This window comes from Notothenia rossii (assembly GCF_949606895.1).
Source record: "Notothenia rossii genome assembly, chromosome: 9".
Classification (NCBI taxonomy): domain Eukaryota; kingdom Metazoa; phylum Chordata; class Actinopteri; order Perciformes; family Nototheniidae; genus Notothenia; species Notothenia rossii.
Window position 1 is genome coordinate 45,024,655 of NC_136907.1, and position 4,954 is coordinate 45,029,608.

The 4,954-nt window shown below is 41.4% G+C and overlaps 1 long non-coding RNA gene across 1 annotated transcript; it reads left to right on the top strand.

Moving 5' to 3' along the window:
* Positions 1 to 2,479: 2,479 nt before the first annotated feature.
* On the top strand, positions 2,480 to 4,740 carry LOC307018909. Its single transcript, XR_013802540.1, has 3 exons — positions 2,480 to 2,931; positions 3,288 to 3,513; positions 4,016 to 4,740. It is a non-coding gene; the product is annotated as an uncharacterized lncRNA (long non-coding RNA).
* The last annotated feature ends 214 nt before the right edge of the window (positions 4,741 to 4,954 follow it).

Genomic DNA, 4,954 nt, shown 5'->3' on the forward strand with positions numbered 1-4,954 from the left:
GCTACGACCCTGTTTTGAAAGAGCTAATCAACCAAACAGAAGGGTCAGTGAAATACCTCAGTCACCAGATTCAAGATGAGATTATTTACATATTATCTCAACGTGTGAAAGCTGACATCATTGATGAAATAAACGAAGCCCCATTTTATTCCGTCATCATGGACACAACGCAAGATGTGTCAAAGATAGACCAGTTGAGTCAGGTTTACAGCTACATAACTGTTGTTAAGAACGACATGGATATTGCAACAGATATACAGATCAATTAAGTCTTTTTGGGTTTTGAAGTGACTAAAGATTCATCAGCTTCAGAGCTTGAAAACAAAATCCTTGGTTCTATAGAGAAAAACGGATTAGATCTGTCTAAATGTCGCGGACAGGGCTATGAAGGGGCGGCTAATATGATTGGTGTGTATTCAGGCGTGCAAGCAAGAATAGCCGAGAAGGAGCCCCTTGCCCACTATGTTCATTGCGCTGCTCATAATCTCAACCTAGCACTCAACGACTCTGTTAAAAATGTCCCTGGAGTGAAGCAGTTCTATGACACTGTAGAGACGCTCTACAACTTTTTTGGTCACAGTATCAAACGATGGGCATTGCTCAGTGAGTTAATCACGCCAGAGAGCAGAACTATCACATTAAAACGCTTATGTCCCACTCGCTGGTCATCTCGCCATGATGCGCTTGTTGCGTTAAGGCATAGATATGGAGACATTATAAAAGCCCTCGTCAAAAATATCCCTTACCAGTGACAAAAAGGATGAGCGCAATGAAGCAAGTGCACTCAAGAATGCCATAAGCAAATTTAGCTTTCTATTTTTGGTCAACATGCAGACCAAGATTTTGGAAAGCATAAATTGTGCTTCACAGTTAATGCAAGCAAAAGACGCGGATATTCTCAAAGCATCTACTCTACTGCAAAATGCCATCAGTGTTTTGGTGGAGTATAGGGGACAATTTGATGAGGCGAAGTCCGCCACTCTTGCCCTGGCTACTAAATGGGGAAGTCAAACAAAGTTTGAAATAACCAGGGCCAGGAAAGTTAAGAGACACTTTGATGAACTTTCTGAAGACAGCCACCTCACTGACGCAGAGAGCAACTTTCGGGTGACCGTTTTCAATGCATGTCTCGATATAATTATCCAGCAACTGTCCCAAAGATTCACCATCTTAAATGCAACTGTGAACATGTTTGAGCTAATTCACCCCAATACACTACTACAAGCAAAGGATGAGGATTTACACCAAGCTGCCCAGCGGCTTAGAGAGCACTACAGTCGGGACATCACCGCCAGCTTCCCTGGCCAGCTGCTTTCTTTCAGAACCTGTTTCAGGGACAAAATACAAAAACTAAAATCTGTCGCGGATCTGGTAAAAATGCTCATTGTTTACAACCCAGCAGTAACATCTACATTCAGTGAGGTTTGCACAGCCTTCATCTTATTTCTGACTCTTCCTGTCACCGTGGCAACCGCCGAGCGCTCTTTCTCCAAATTAAAACTCATCAAAAACTATTTGAGGAGCACGATGGGACAGGAGAGACTGAGTGGACTGGCCTTGCTGTCCATCGAAAGTGACCGAGCCAAGAAATTGGACATACAGCGGATTGTGGACGAGTTTGCGGAGCGCAAGGCTCGCCGAGTGCCCTTCAAGTAGTGGGGAGTACACTTCAAATTTAATTTGTACAGTAGCCTACTTGTACGTGAATGTATGGGCCGCCGTGCCAATTTTACACTGCTGTGCTCTCTTGGTGGCGGCTGGCTGTCCATGGTGAATGGTGTGTCAGAAATGTAGTCATTTTATTAGGCTATGTTTTCGTTGTCCTTGTGGTTTGTTGGACTTTATGTCATGTTATATCATTATTATCTCTGATATATATTTCGTTTCTATACCCTTGCAGAAACGAAATCTTAAATATTACACCTTTTCTTTAGTTACTTTTCTTTCAAACATTGTTTTAAATTGTAATCTTACTGACTGAGCGACTTTTTACGCACGAGTGTCAGATTACCATACCACGGACTCCCGATATTTTTGTCAAGCTTTATTGGGTTTAAAGGGCCCGGTCATGTGGCCCCGCCCCCCGGCCCGGGTTTGATATGTGCCGCCAGTGCCCATGCATCAAGGTTATTTTCATGTATGTAATTGTTTTTCCTGCACAGTGTAGAGTCTTGTTGTGATGAGAGGGATACAGGTATTTCCTAAAATAAACGTGCTCCCTGGAGGTTAGCTACAGAATTGATATCACAATTTAATCGGAGCTGATCACAAGTTGTCATGACTGATCCAGTCATCTCGATGAGCGTTCGGGCTGTGAATAAAAAACTTGTGTTTTACTTTTAGGCTGTCTGAAGGTATGGACAGCTATCAAAGCTACTATACATCACATTAAGAACGATGAACAAATGAAAGTCGGACACAAATATATAATTTAAATGATTTATTGAAGTTTGCAATGTTTTGAACAGGCATCCACACAGTCACCTACTTTGTAATGTTCGATACCTCCCTGTAAGCGTCACGATATCGGCCTCTCACCCACAACCTCACATACGAGTACTGAATGTGCAGCAAAGTGATCTTAGGAAGGCAGATATAGCAAAAGATGAACGTAAACGACAAACGATGTTTCTTTCCTTGTAAGTCAACAATGGTTCCTCAATGTACACGCCCCGGATTCCTATGACGAAAATAATAGAATGTCGCCAGTTGTCATGACTCAACTTATACTGCAACACCGGCACCATTCACCTCGTTGCTCCTGTCGCCTTCCTGTGCAGCAGATGAGCAAACGAGTTGTAGCTGTCCTCCTCTCGGCGTAAGGTGGCTGATAACAGCTGAGCAGCCGGCGTGTTGTTTTCCTCCTCTCTGCGTCCGGTAGAAGGTGAGCAGCCGGCGTGTTGTTTTCCTCCTCTCGGCGTCTGGTAGAAGGTGAGCAGCTGCTCTCAGCGTTCGATAAACGCAACGAAAAATGTCCTCTTGTTTAACTCCAAAAAAGGCTAGTTTTTGACTATATGTAGAGGCTAAGCCAACGCTTTAAGCCACCGAGGATCCGCTTGGTGGATGTAATTGACGCACACAAGTGTGCTGCCGAATAAAGGTCAGAAACAAAGTTTCCAGTTTGAAACAGTCCATTTATTTCCATTTTACTGGTTTCCATTTGACTTGCTTCTTTCCTTATTCACCACAAGATATTACCGTTTACACAATACCTTTGCTTTGCTTGTAATCCCGTGTGTGTGTTCTCCGTGTGTGTGTGTTCTCCGTGGCCGTTTCTCAATCGCTAGGATTTTGGCTTCCAAGCCAATATTTCAAAGATGCTACGTCATCGAGTGCCGCCGAAGGACTGTTCCAATCGCCAGCATACTTGGAATTCCACCGAGGCCACGTCCATGGTTTGGGGGAAATTTCGAGGCTGCACATGGGTAGACTTCGCGTCTTTCAAATCCCCACAATGCTTTGCGCACGGAGCAACGAGGTGAATGGCTGAACTGACGCAGCACAGATTTAAATGTAAGTATGTAGTGGCGTAGAACATGTGTTGGTAAATGTGTTACTTTGTTACATTTGTTTGTTACCACCATAAATGTGTTCCGCAAATGTTTCCAACTTGGGATCAATAAAGTATATCTTATCTTAAGATGATCGATGGCTACTGCCATATTTGCAAAATGTGCCTCTGAACCTTGACAAGTGCATGTTTCAGGCTTATCAATTAACAACAGGAGGGGTCACAAACATAAGACCAGCTGTTAAATAAAGCTCTTCTGACCTTAGCTGGCATGTGGATATATATTAATGCTGCCCATTATGGGCACAAGCAATTTTCACCCATTTATTAATGATATGTTTTAAATGTGAGTGTTTCCTATCCTCTAAACCTCCAGGGATGTACATAGCTGTAAATATGCAGTGGTGTTTATTTGTAAATCATTTAGTATAATCACACAAATTCTGTGTTTTATATTTAATAATTCTTTGTTCTTTATTTATTGATTGTTCAATACCTGACAAGGCCGGAGCTGAAAAACTCGGGTCGCAGGTTCCTCAACAGTGCATCACAAGACATCTATCAATATGTGTGTATACCTCCACCATTAAACTGTCATATTCTGCACATTTCTTATACTATCTACATACATCTTATATAAGAGTATGTAGATAATATGTATAATATCAGTTAAAATAAGTGCTTCAACATAGTTAACATTGCTGGAGGTATACACAAAGTTTTTCATTCATTGCATAACTACACCGTTTGTGTATGTCAATAAACCTTAGAAAATCTTGAAATCTTGAAAGGGATGTGCAAAATAGTCATTATACACAGTCTTTTATGAACTATTAGTAGAGAATAACGAGTAATGAATATACTTTATAGGGATCCTATTAATATCTAATAAAAAAATAATGAAATTCAATAACATGGTTTAACCACTAGGTGTCCCTTTATATCAGGAGTGCATGTTTATGGTGTAAATACAGCCTATCTACCAATTGGATCCAATATAAATGTCAGCCGAATAAGTGTTGATACTGTGAGGAGATGTATTGTGTGAAAATAAATGTAAGATGTTGTTTAATTGCTGATATATTTATGATCCACGTCACGTTTTCAGTGTTGGCGGCAGTTCCTCATGTTTGTCTAGAAGTCTTCTCATCAAGGCTCTATAAATAGAGAATTACAGCAGATATGTACCATTTAATGCAGCCGAACCGTGTATTACAATGCCTTTATGTGATGACCTCCAAAGAGAAAAGCAAGCACACTCGGAATAAAGTGTTTTCGGTCTGTTTCCGGTATTTGTTTATGACGATGTGATGTGAGATGTGACATGTGAGACTGGAATTGCACAGGGGAAAATAACGTATCTATGGCACCATTTTAGATGCAGATTTTGTTAAACTAATGCGTTTCCGCTGTGGACCAACACTATACATTGACGGGGAAGGG